Source organism: Perognathus longimembris, chromosome 4 (assembly GCF_023159225.1).
Source record: "Perognathus longimembris pacificus isolate PPM17 chromosome 4, ASM2315922v1, whole genome shotgun sequence".
Classification (NCBI taxonomy): domain Eukaryota; kingdom Metazoa; phylum Chordata; class Mammalia; order Rodentia; family Heteromyidae; genus Perognathus; species Perognathus longimembris.
This window is the reverse complement of record NC_063164.1, coordinates 34174077-34187821: the sequence shown is the minus strand read 5'-3', so window position 1 is coordinate 34187821 and position 13745 is coordinate 34174077. Positions and strand designations below refer to the sequence as shown.

At 35.3% G+C, this 13745-nt stretch overlaps 1 pseudogene; it reads right to left on the bottom strand.

The window, feature by feature from the left end:
- Positions 1-13357: 13357 nt before the first annotated feature.
- LOC125350998 lies at positions 13358-13453 on the bottom strand (annotated as a pseudogene).
- Between the last annotated feature and the right edge of the window lie 292 nt (positions 13454-13745).

Below are 13745 nucleotides of genomic sequence, written 5' to 3'. Positions count from 1 at the left end.
TGTTGACTTCTAGAAAAGCCATTGATTTTTGGTGAGTTAATTTTTATTTATTTATGCATTTATTTTTGCCAGTCCTGGGGCTTGAACCTGTTCTCTGGCTTCCTTTTTTTGCTCAAGGCTAACATTCTACCACTTGAGCCACAGCCCCACTTTTGGCTTTTCCTGTTTATATGGTGCTGAGAAATTGAACCCAGGGCTTCATACTTGCTAGGCCAGCACTGTACCACTAAGCCACATTCCCAAGCCCTTTGTGGTTCAATTTTATACCCTGCTACTTTGTTGATTCTGTTCATCTGTTATATATATCTGAATGAATGTAAGTCAGGATACAATATAACACATCTGCACACATATGTTGCTGACAGCACCATTCATGATCAGCAAACTATGGAAACAGCCAAGATGCCTTACACCTGATGAATTAATAAAAAAAAATACTATTCAAATACAACAGAATATTATGTAGCCATAAGAATGAAATGATGTTTTCAATGAAATAGATAAAACTAGAGTTTATAATGTTATATGAAGTAAACCACGTTACAGAGGACAAAGGTCACATGTTTTCTCTCATAGGTGAAGGCTAGAGCTAAAGGTGAAGATGTGCACCAACACCTATAGGAACATAAATGTACACACAGAGAGAGACAGAGCACATCTGTAATTATGGGAGTGTTAGAGGGGGTTAGACAGGAGAAGAGGAAAAGTAAATGTTATACCGTGAACAATATATAAAACTCAAATGTATTACATCTTGTAAATGAAGATAGAAAAACAAAAGTGCTGCTGAATAATGGCAGGAAGAGTGGATGGAAAAAGTGAGAGTAAGCAATGAAATCATTCTGATTATAAAGTATTGTATATTCATTTGAGAAATCCCACTGTTGGACCCTTTCAACAACACAATTTTTAAAAATTATTGGATAAGAGGAATGTAAAATATATCCTATACGGGTAAAGAATTAGAAGGAAAATGAAGGGTTAACACAGCGGGTGATGGAGGATGAGTATGCTCAGTATTTTTAATGTATATTGTGAAAATGGAACAGTGAAGCTCATTGACATCAGTCTGGGAATGGGAAGGAAAGATGAGGGAGAAGGGAGGCCCTGGGTCTGATTAATATATTATATGAATAATGAAACAATGCTAATAAAATGGGAATCAAATAAAATTTTAATTGTCAAAAAGCATAACATGAATAAATGATATTTTATGCAGCATTTCAAATAAACTGTTATATAACTAAAACTAACAATTAACAAGAATTTAAATACCCTTTAGAGAATCTAATATAATATTCTAATTTCTCTGCTTTTTTGAGACAAAAATATTATGATAAAATTAACTTATATACAGATGCTCTAAGACTGGCCTAACATGTTTTGCATGGACAACAAGTTGCACAACAGAAAAGTGCAAACATCGCAGAAAAGACAAAATTAGCAGGCATCTTTGTTACTAGATTAGTAAAATAAACACATTTTAATGAAAACTATTCAGGAGCCATTGATACCTCTTGTTCTAGATAAATAAAAAATTAAAATTCGTTGGAAACTTCCAAGTAATAAATAAAAAAATCCTTGCTTACTCTATTTCAATCAAATGATTGTATGCTATCCATCAAAGAAAATAAGTTTTATTCATTCACTCTATTTTAACTATCTTATCATGATTATCTAAAACAATTAAGAAAAATTTCATATTCTTTTCAAAGAATAATTTCTGACTGAATAGAACATCAAAATAAGTTATGTTGGTGTATGTGAATTAAAGAATTATAAGGAGTTTAGGTAGAATAAAAGATGTTAAAAGTGCTAATTGAAAATTAACCTCTCCTCCCTATCTTAATAACTTTGAATTCTTAGTTTATGTTTAATTCTGGAAAAAGTGGTTAACAAAATGTAATAAATTAAGAAATGCACTAATGGTGCAAATTATCTCAGTACCAATAAAAAAGAAAACAATGTCTTTCTCTTGTTAGAAAGGACTATTTAAGTAAGACCTATATAAAGTGCGGGGTAAATGAAATCTGAACATGTTGTCACTCTCTACTTCCTACCACTAACAGCAGCATAAGTATTTGTGATGGACTGAATGACTTCATAGGTGGTCCCACAGAAATCTGGGAAGTATGAGAATATTGCTTCACAAAACATGGCCTAAATGGTCATTGCTTCCTTGGAGTAACCAAAGCCACAGCCAATATCCTGTGCATGGTGAAAAGAAAAGCCATAGAAGCTGAAGGAAGAGCAAAAGGCAGCTTTATTGCACAACACATACTGACTTCTTAGATTATTTTTCTCTTATTGTTTATTCCTCTTATTAACCACCATTTCAAATGTTTACTGCACAATTGAATATTCTTATCTGAATTTCCTATTTGAAACCTACTGTGATGTTTTTAATTGGCTTGTTGATCTTCCTTTGTCTATTTGTAACAATTCTTTTATGTAGTATTTATGGAAATTTTGTACATATTTAAAAGGCTTTGCCCCAATTTTTTTATGCTCACAGCTATAATTAAGCTTTATTCTAAGAAGTACTTTTTATTGTTATATGGTCAGTTTTATTTCCCATATGAATTTTTTGTGTTTGTGTCTTATTTCAGAAATTTATCTCTATCAGGAATTCATTAAAATATTTGTTCTTATTTTCTAAACTTTTTGTTTTTTAACATGATGCTTCTTAAACCATCTGGAGTTTATTTTTTATGTGTAGCGTGAGATTGGGTACATTTACCATGTGGAAAGCTGATTATCCTGTTGCTGTTTATCAGATAATTGTTCCTTTATCCACAGATACATGATGTCTGAGCTGTCATATGTCTGCTTCTTTCCATTGAGTCATCATATTACTCGTCCTGTTTTTATCTGTTAGAACTGAATAACATTTACATAACTTTACTAATATTGAAATGTTACTTAGTCACAATTTGGCATTTTGAGAATTTATTTTCCTGGGTTAATTCCATGTTTTTATGTAGAATTTTAAATTATATTTATTTTTTGTGGCAGTTCTGGGGCATGAACTCAGGTCTGGGGAGCTGTCTCTGAACTTTTTTTGGGGGGGGCAGCACAGTCCTGGGGCTTGCACTTAGAGCCTGAGCACTGCCCCTGGCTCCTTTTTTGCTCAAGGCTAGCACTCTACCACTTGAGCCACAGCGCCACTTCTGGCTTTGTCTGTATATGTGATGCTGAGGAATCGAACCCAGAGCTTCATGCATGCTAGGCAAGCACTCTATCACTAGGCCACATTCCCAGCCCTTTGTGTAGAATTTTATATCTGTATTCCTGATGACAATTAGTCTATCATTTTTTAAAAATTGTCTTCATTATAGTTTGGATATAATAAAGCTTTTTCAACATAGTAAAATGTTAATGAGGGGGCTGGGGATATAGCCTAGAGGGAAGAGTGCCTGCCTCGGATACACGAGGCCCTAGGTTCGATTCCCCAGCACCACATATACAGAAAACAGCCAGAAGCGGCGCTGTGGCTCAAGTGGCAGAGTGCTAGCCTTGAGCGGGAAGAAGCCAGGGATGGTGCTCGGGCACTGAGTCCAAGGCCCACGACTGGCCAAAAAAAAAAAAAAAAAATGTTAATGAGAAGTTTTTTTAAGCACTTAGTTGGTTTAATATATTTCTGAATTAGACTGGGCATGAAGCTCAGTGATGAAGCATTTTCTTTGCTTGTGAAAGACCAAGTGTTCAATCCTCAGTACTGCTTTAAAAGTACTCTTTAAGCCTATGCTTACTTAATTATGTATATTTTGATATCCTCATTTAAGCTATAGTGATAAATGACACAAAAAGAGTTTGAGTGCCATCAATATGACAGAATATAAAATGCTGTTTTTATTCTGTATTGTTGAGTATAATTAAGTAGAATCATTTAAAATATTTTAAATGAGAGTTTTTGTAATCAGAATAACCACTTTACAGTATCTTCTTTTCTCTATATTTAAACACAAGTATGCATTAAACAAATGTATATTTAATATGAAGCTCATTGGCAATGTCTCCACACTCTTTATCTACATGATAAAACATTTTCGTATATGCTTTGGAAAACATGTGCAGAAATATTGAGTAGATATTGAGCAAACATATTTCCCAGATGAGTAAAATAAGCCAGAAAGAGAAAGAATTTAAGTAATTTCTAAGAAATTCAAAATGTTCTATATCACTATCATTTCTCCACTATAGAAACACAAACAGAAATATTGTTCTTGTTAGTAGAGAAAGTGTTGATATGTATGTCTTATTTAAACCGTGATTGTATAGTTATTTTTTTAATGGAAGAAACCATTTTCAGCATATACAGACAAATGTTTTTCTGTCTAGTGTCAAGTCACTCTTTTAACAACAACAAAACCCTAACCAGTGGAGTGAAGGAATGGGGTATGCAAACAGAGGGAACATACCTATAATATACCAGCATGGAAACATGGCATATGGAGGTATTAATCAATGACTAAAACCCAGTCCTGCCTTATTGTAGCTATATAGCTCAATGAGTCACTAAAATTAAATACCATCAAGGTCTCTTTGGAGTCACCTTACAAGTGTTTTCCTAGACCATTCATTTTGTGACTGCTGTCATTATCAGAACTTACCATGTGTTTGTGAAGTTATCTCCTTTTTCTTTATTTTTTTCCAGTGGTTTACCCCTTGTTGTTACTATATTTGATTTGGGTACCCTGTGCATTGTTTATAGTTTATCTGAATTAGGGAAGGGAAGGGGAACAACAAAATGGTAACATAAAAGACAAAAGGTGATGCTGGGAATATGGCCTAGTGGCAAGAGTGCTTGCCTGGTATACATGAAACCCTGGGTTTGATTCCTCAGCACCACCTATATAGAAAACAGCCAGAAGTGGCGCTGTGGCTCAAGTGGCAGATTGCTAGCCTTGAGCAAAAAAGAAGCCAGGGATAGTTCTCAAGCCCTGAGTCCAAGCCCCAGGAAGGCAAAAAAAAAAAAAAAAAAGAGAAAGAAAGAAAGAAAGAAAGAAGGAAAGAAAGAAAGAAAGAAAGGAAGGAAGGAAGGAAGGAAGGAAGGAAGGAAGGAAGGAAGGAAGGAAGGAAAGAAGGAAAAGAAAAGAAAAGAAAAGGTGAACCAATGCAGCAGTGATACTCACAAGACAATATGTTGTAAGTTAACTTGACAATTTGGTGGAGGGTGGGGGGAAAGATAATGGGAGAAAAACAGGGAGGAGGTAACAATGTGTGACAAGAAATGTACTCATTACCTTATGTATGTAACTGTAACCCCTCTGTTCATCAATCACCTTGACAATAAAATTAAATTTAAAAAATTATCATGTCATAGATTTAGGAAAAGTAGAATTTGGAAAGGAATTGTAAACTCCATTCAATCTAAAATGTGACACAAAAGAGAAGGATCCAAGTGATATCAGAAAGCTTTGCCAACATACTAATCTAGAAACTTTTTCTTAGAAGTATAGAATGTCCTAAAGATCTCCATTTGTCTAACTATCAAAGGCCAATAGAGAAAAGAGTACTTTGGGACCAAAGTTGTCTGAAGTATGGCATTTCATCTCAGGATACATGAGTCAATTAATTAATGACTCTGTTTTCTGACATTTGCAGAAAACATCACAGGTTTGAAAAATAAAGTTAAGTCATTATCAACTTTAGACATTCCATTACAACATCTGCTTTTACTGTCATGATATCAAACAGGACATTCTTTCTTTAAATTTAATTTTATGTCAAGGTCATGTACAGAGGGGTTATAGTTACATAAGTAAGGGAGTGAGCTTGACAAAGACATTATTTTAAGTGCACACTTTTGCACTGATTACCAGACTACCCTCTTAATCTTGAATTATTCACATTTTCAAGCACTTTTAGGCCATCAATGTTAGAAAAAAATGTAGATGCAGGTAAACCACAAGAGAGTAGGAAGATGAAGACTACATCTTGTTTTCTAATCTTTTAGGTTTCTCAACTGACACTGAAGGAATGAAAATAACCTAAAAGAGTAGGTCTTACCTGTGCTCACATGGTCCACATCCATAAATCTAGCTACCCACAAGGCTGAGATCTGAGAAAAGAGGTTCAAAGCCAGCCAAGTAGGAAAATCTGTGAGACACTTATCTCCAACTAACCATCAAAAATCCAAAAGTGGAGGTGTGGCTCAAGTGGTAGAACTCTATCTAGCCTGTTGCAAAAAAAGTTCAGAGACAGCATCCAGACCTTGAATTCAAGCCCCAGGGCTGGCACCAAAAAGAAAAAAAAAAAAGACTAGGTCCTTTGATGTGTAAATCTTAATAAAATGATCAATTATAGGAGAATATCAGAAAATCACATTGATGCCATGGTCAATAGTCTGATTTCAGTTAACTGTTAAGGATTTTTTTTCTGCACCAGTGAACCACTTACTTCTTATAGTCTATCTAAGACAATTTTGGATCTTCCTTTTACGAACAACACATCTGATCCAATTCAACTTTTCAATACTTACTAAGTTTCCATAGTGTTTATGCCACATACATTGCATGAAATAAGACAGGATAATAGCTTTTGACAACTTTCATATCTAGTAATAGATTAAAACATAAAACTAATAATTATTTGCATTCAATAATATACATAATAATTATGGGTGGGATTATAATGTATGTACTTTAGTTGTTATATATTGTCATGGACTTAATGGTTGTGTCCACCCACAACCCTTCCCACCCCCTTACCTAATTCATACATTGGTTACCAAACTACAAAAGTCATCATGTCTCTTGGAAGTAAATAGAAATAAATTTGTCAAAGAGGGCAGGCCTTACTCTCTCCCTCTCTCCTTCACAGATGTATCAACATATATCAAAGTAGCTGCCTAAAATATAGAAAGACAACCCTTATAAGAAACCATTCATGCTATCATACTTAACTGAGATTCCCTATCTCCAGAAATGTGAGAAATGTCTATTGTTTGAGTTGTGATCGCCTAGATATGTTTCTTTCTCTTTCTCTCCACACTCCTTCTCTCTCTCTCTCTCTCTCATTCTGTCTCTCTGTCTGTCTCTCCTACATCACATATCTGTATTTGTATACTCCTAAACATAATATGGCATGTTTCCGACATGTTTAGCTCATTACTATAATTGTAGCAACTCAGAAGGCTGAGATTTGAATATTTCTGTTCAGAGATACACAGGCAGATAAATCTTAAAGACTCTCATGATCAGTTAATCAACACAAAGGCAGAAGTGGAGGAATGGCTCAAGTGGTATAGATTAAGCCACAAGAATAAAATCTGAGCAAGAGCATTAGGTCCTGACTTCAAGTCCCAGTGTTGGCATTACATAAATAAATAAGTAAATGGAAAAAGTTGATTAAAGTAAACTATAAGATTATCTAAAAGGATAATTAATCCCAATATTTTACAGGCTTAAAGTGTTAAAGCAAAAACTTGGGGAAGATATATTAAAGATAAACTGTTACAGAATACTGAAATTCCTCAAATACTAAACAGAATTTTCATATGATCCAGCCATACATTCTTGGACATTACATTACATTACAATTCAAAACATGTTAATGATACTGAACATCTATGTTCATTGCTGCACTTTTCACTATAACCAAGTTATGAAAACAGCTCAAAGGTCCTACAATAGCTGAATGGATCAAAGAATGTATGTATGTATGTATTTATCATGGATTTTTTACTCATTCATGAAAAAGAATTACATTGTCATTTGCAGGGAAATGAATAGATCTAGAACTAATCCAACTTAGGACTCTATTAATATACACAAAAACAAAAGAAGGATACATTTAGGGGAGGAAAGCAAAGTTGTAATTCCTCTGAAAATCTAAAATACTACCTACCAAAATGAATTACAGAACATAGAAACATGATATTTTTCCATTGTTGTTGATGATGTTGGTTTTTGTTTTGTTTTTTGTCTTTTTAGGGGGTGAAAAAGAGGTCATAGGAATGAGAGAAGAAGGGTGAACAGTCATAGTATCCTATATATACATGTAAAAATGAACTATGTAACTTATGAGCAGGGACAAGAGAGGGAAAAGGGAGTAGGCAATGATAGGTTGATATTGTCCAAGAAGCACTGTACTCCTTTCCTGACTTGAATTGTAACTGTTTTGTACAACTCTTTAATATTAAAGAGAATATAGTAGCAGTGAAAATGAGTATAAATGAGAAGACAAATAATAATAAATAAATTACCTGTAATTACCTGTAAGTTCAAGGCTATCCCAGGACAAGATGATGAGACCATAATGCAAATAAACACAAAAAAATGCTTTGGGTGCCAGTGGCCCAAGCCTGTAAACCTAGCTACTCAGGAAGCTGAGATCTGAGGATCACGGTTCAAAGCCAGCCAGGGCAGGCAAGTTCATAATTTGTCTCCAATTAACCACCAGAAAACCAGAAATGACCGTGTGGTTCAAGTGGTAGAGAGCTAGCCTTGCACTGAACTGCTCAGGGACAATGCCCAGGCCCAGAATTCAAGCCCCAGGACCGAAAAAAAAAAAAAAAAAAAGAAAAGAAAAGAAAGAAGAAACAGAAAGACTTTAACATTGGCCCTGTGTTCAATCCTCAGTACTGTAAAATATTTTTAGTAATAATGAAATCATTTGCTGTATTATAAGTATTTCTGTATTATAAGTATAATCACCACCTGGAACAATTTTACACTTTATTAAAAAGGTCTGGTTTTTTTATTTATTGTCAAAGTAATGTACAGAGGGGTTACAGTTACATATGTAAGGCAGTGAGTACATTACTTATCAAACTTTTTACCTCTTCATTTTTCTCTTACCTCCCCCCTCCCATTCTCCTCCCCACCCTCACCTGAGTTGTACAGTGGTTTACAAGATATTGTCTTGTAATTATTGCTGTTGCACTGCTTTGACTTTTACCCTTCATTTCTCCATTTTGGTGTTCCCCTTCCCTAGTTCCATTAAACTTACATACAATACCCAGTGTACCAAAGTTAGTTACAACAACATCAGGGGTAAAAGCATGAGGAAGAAAGACAAAAGAAAAAGACATACTTTCATATGGTATGTTGGAAATAACAACAACAAATATAAACCACTTCTTTCCAAATCTTGTAGTTAATTTTTCTTAGTATTACCTTGTGTGGTCATATGTACATTGCTACTGAGCTATTGTGATCTTTTTTTAAAGGGATTTTAATTTGCAGTATCAATGGCTGATAATGTTTTCTTTTTCTTCAGTTATGTTGCACTAAATTTTAATATAAATATAATACAAAGAATAGTTGGACATTGCTTCAATGAATATCTTTTTCTGATCATTGCATACCTAGCAAAGTGACACTTAAGTGCTTTGTGAGATATACATTAGATCCGTCTTTGTATCTTACTGCCCACAACTCCAAGATTTTGTTAGAGCAACAAACTTTGATATAAATAATTTTATGATATGATATTCCTTTCTCAGCCCAGAAGAATTGGAATGCATTTTGTCTTGATGTAATTAGTCAAACTACCCATCTATTAATTAACCAACATCCACTATGTTGTATGAGCTGAGATCATGAGCAGAGAAAATCAGATTTTCTCTTTCATAAAAACATTTAAGATTTCAACTCGTTGCTTTCTCCATCTTCTTATCCATTCTCACCTTTCCCAATATTCACCTCAAGTATCTAATTTTCTTGAATATATTTCACACTGAACAATGATTATGAAAAATACAGGGAGTCTAATAGAGTCATTATCATCCAGAAAAGAGTTTTCCCTTTTCTTCCCCACACATATGGTCAAACTAATCACGTTCTTCCAGTAAAGATCTAAGCTGACCTGCAAAAGGGCTTAGTTTTTGGCAAAGTTAGTCAACCTCTGCTTTGATGCAGTTCCCAGGCTGAATGCCTTCACAAGCTATAACTGATTGGGAAGACAAATGGATGATATCCTCAGTGTTTTTCCCATGAATGCTAATTATTATTCGTTCTTCACCACTACCATGATTTTAAAAAAACTCTCTGCTTTGTGGTTTGTGTTTATTTTTCCCCCTCACACAAATGTTGACTCCAATCCTTAGCTCTCTTTCTTTAGAGGGAATTCTGACTCAATGACTTTCAATTTGTTTTTGCTTTTCTATCCCCTATGATGCTATCAAAAGTCCTACCAATTTTTCTATTTCTGGGTAATATCAACTTTTTAACTTCTGAGACTCAAGCATGCCTTATGGGAAAAGTAATGGCAGAATATCTTCTCACCTGTGCTCAAAGTCTGTTTTATTAGAATTTTGTTACCTAAGACCTGGTTGCTTGTGACAGTTACCCATGCTTTCAAACATTTATTTTTTCTTTTTTTCTCATTTATTGTCAAAATGATGTAAAGATAGGTTACAGTTTCATATGTTAGGCATTGGATACATTTCTTGTACTATTTGTTACCTCCTCATTCATTCCCCCCTCCCCCCTCCCCTTTTCCCTCTCCCCCCATGAGTTGTTCAGTTGGTTTACACCAAACAGTTTTGCAAGTATTGCTATTGTAGTCCTTTGTGTTTTTATCCTGTGTCTCTCAATTTTGGTATTGCCTTTCATTTCCTAGTTCTAATACCAGTATATACAGTTTCCAATGTACTCAGAAAAGATACAGTGATAGTGCAGCTACAACCACAGGAAGGGGATACAAGAGGATCATCAACAATAGAAGCTACGGTTTCACATGGCATGTTGAAAGTAATTACAACATTGATATATCACTCATTTCCATAACATGCAGTTCATTTCACTTAGCATTATCTTATGCATTCATAGGGGCATAGCTATTAGGCAATTGTGATCCTCTGCTATGATTAGCCTAAACCTGTGCTAATTATTCCCTATGAAGTAGACCATAGAGTCCATGTTTCTTTGGGTCTGCACCAAAATCAATTCCGAATGGATCAAAGACCTCGAAATTAAAACAGACACCCTGAAAACACTACAAGAATGAGTAGGAGAAATACTTGGGCTCCTTGGCACAGGACGGAACTTCCTTAACACAGACCCAGAAAGGCTACAAATCAAAGAAAAGATGGACAAATGGGACTACATCAAACTGCAGAGCTTCTGCAGGGCAAAGGACATAGCTCACAAGATAAACAGAAAGCCCACAGATTGGGAGAAGATCTTTACCAGCCATACAATGGACGAAAGCCTCGTATCTAAAATATATGCAGAACTAAAAAAATAGCTTCCTCCAAAACAAAACCGCAAAGAACCAACAGCCACCTCAAAAAGTGGGCTAAAGACTTAAAAAGAGGCTTCTCTGATGAGGAAATGAGAATGGCCAAGAGACATATGGAAAAGTGCTCCACATCACTGGCCATAAAAGAAATGCAAATGAAAACAACATTGAGATTCCATCTCACCCTAGTAAGAATGTCTTATACCAAGAAAACTGGGGCTGTGGCAAAAATGGAACCCTACTTCATTGCTGGTGGGAATGTAAACTGGTTCAGCCACTCTGGTAAGCAGTATGGAGATTCCTCAGAAGGCTAAACATAGAGCTCCCCTATGACCCAGCAGCCCCACTTTTGGGCATCTACCCAAAAGACCACAAACAAGAACACACTAAAACCACCAGCACAACAATGTTCATCGCAGCACAATTTGTTATAGCTAGAATCTGGAACCAACCTAGATGCCCCTCAGTAGACAAATGGATCAGGAAAACGTGGTACATCTACACAATGGAATTTTATGCCTCTATCAGAAAGAATGACATTGCCCCATTCGTAAGGAAATGGAAGGACTTCAAACATTTATTTTTCATCTGGTGCATTGGTCTACCACAAGTAGACATGGTAAGTAGGTGGTAAGTAAAATCCCTATGTCAGGAATTGAGAAAGCAAACTGAAAGCAAGCAAGCAAAGAGAGAATGAAATCAGCTAACCAAGAGTACTGAGACTTTAAGGATACATAGAAAGGAGAAATTTAAGTCTAAACTAAGCCCAAGCTATAGGAAAACTAATACAATACCAAAATAATAAAATGATATAAAACCTGCAACTGCATCTATTGATCTGCTTCTCTTTTAAGATGATACTCAGCAATAACAAGTCTTCAATTTTTAAAGTATGAGATATTGCACTTAAAAAAATATTTATAGCCACAGAAATCACCAGAATCTTTGATGTATTTGTGGGTTTGTGAACCTGTTAGATCTCTTTTATTTCTTTATTGTCAAAGTGAAGTACAGTGGGGTTACAGTTTCATATGTAAGGTAGTGAGTACATTTCTTCAACTTGTTACCTCCTCCCTCACTTTCCACCACCTCTTCTTCCCCTTTTCCTCCCCTCCATGAGTTGTGCAGTTGTTCACACCAAATGGTTTTGTAAGTCTTGCTTTTGAAATGGTTTGTCTTTTTGACCTTTGTCTCTCGATTTTGATATTCCCTTTTCTTTCCCTAGTTCTAATTACATGTATATACAGTATACATGTATATACAGTATATACAGTATATTACATGTATATACAGTGATAGCAGGGATAGACCCACAGGAAGGGAATACGATGGAAAAGAAAAAAAAGGAGGGGAAGGTACTGTTTTACATGGCATGTTGAAAATAGTTACAACAATGATATACCACTTGTTTCTATAACGTGGAGTTCATTTCACTTAACATCATATTATGTGCTCATATGGGCCTAGCTATTTGGCTATTGTGATCTTCTGCTATGACTAACCTAAACATGTACTAATTATTACCCATGAGGGAAACCAAAGCGTCTGTGTTTCTTTGGGTCTGGCTCACTTCACTTAGTATGATTTTTTTCTAAGTCCTTCCATTCCCTTATGAATGGGGCAATGTCCTTCTTTCTGATAGAGGCATAGAATTCCATTGTATATATGTACCACATTTTCCTGATCCACTCATCTACTGAGGGGCATCTGGGTTGGTTCCATATTTTAGCAATGACAAATTGTGCTGCAATGAACATTGTTGTACTGGTGGCTTCAGTGTGGTTTTGCTTGTAATCTTTTGGGTAGATGCCCAAAAGTGGAGCTGCTGGGTAGTAGGGGAGCTCTATGTTTAGCCTTCTGAGGAACCTCCATGCAACTGACTTGTCATCTTTGTTGTGTTTCTTCTGCCCATTTGGATTGGGAATGCCAACCTACAAGGACCTGTGAGCACAGTTTATGTCCGGAAGCAAACCTTGCCAAGTCCTGTTGTAGAAATCATAGAGGCTCACAATCAAAGACAAGGTAATTCCCTCTCTTTTTTGTATATAAACGTAGATTTAGTGTAGCCACAGAATACAAGTTTAAGATAAAAACCAACCCTGAGCCTTGTATTTAGTAGCTAAATTATATACAGTTTTAACCATAAACAAATTTGTTCTTACATATGAAAAATATGCAATTTGTGTGTCATCCTTGCGCAGGGGACATGCTAATCTTCTCTGTATCGTTCCAATTTTAGTACATGTGCTGCCGAAGTGAGCACTGTTAGATCTCTTATACAGCATTATCCCAAGTAAATTAAACTAGAAAATCCTTTCATCACAGAAATCTGAAAATCTGAATACAGAGGCAGTCCTAACAACCTTTTTTAAAAAACTTGAAACAAAAGTCTTAATATATAAAATGGCAAAAACTATATGAATCAATAATATAATAGAGCTATGACCAGCTCTAAGTTGCACATCCTACAGCAGATCACCTAACCAGAGGTGCAATTGATTCAGTAGCACTAACTTTTGAGGTCCTGGTAATAAGATGTAAACAGGAGTGCAGAC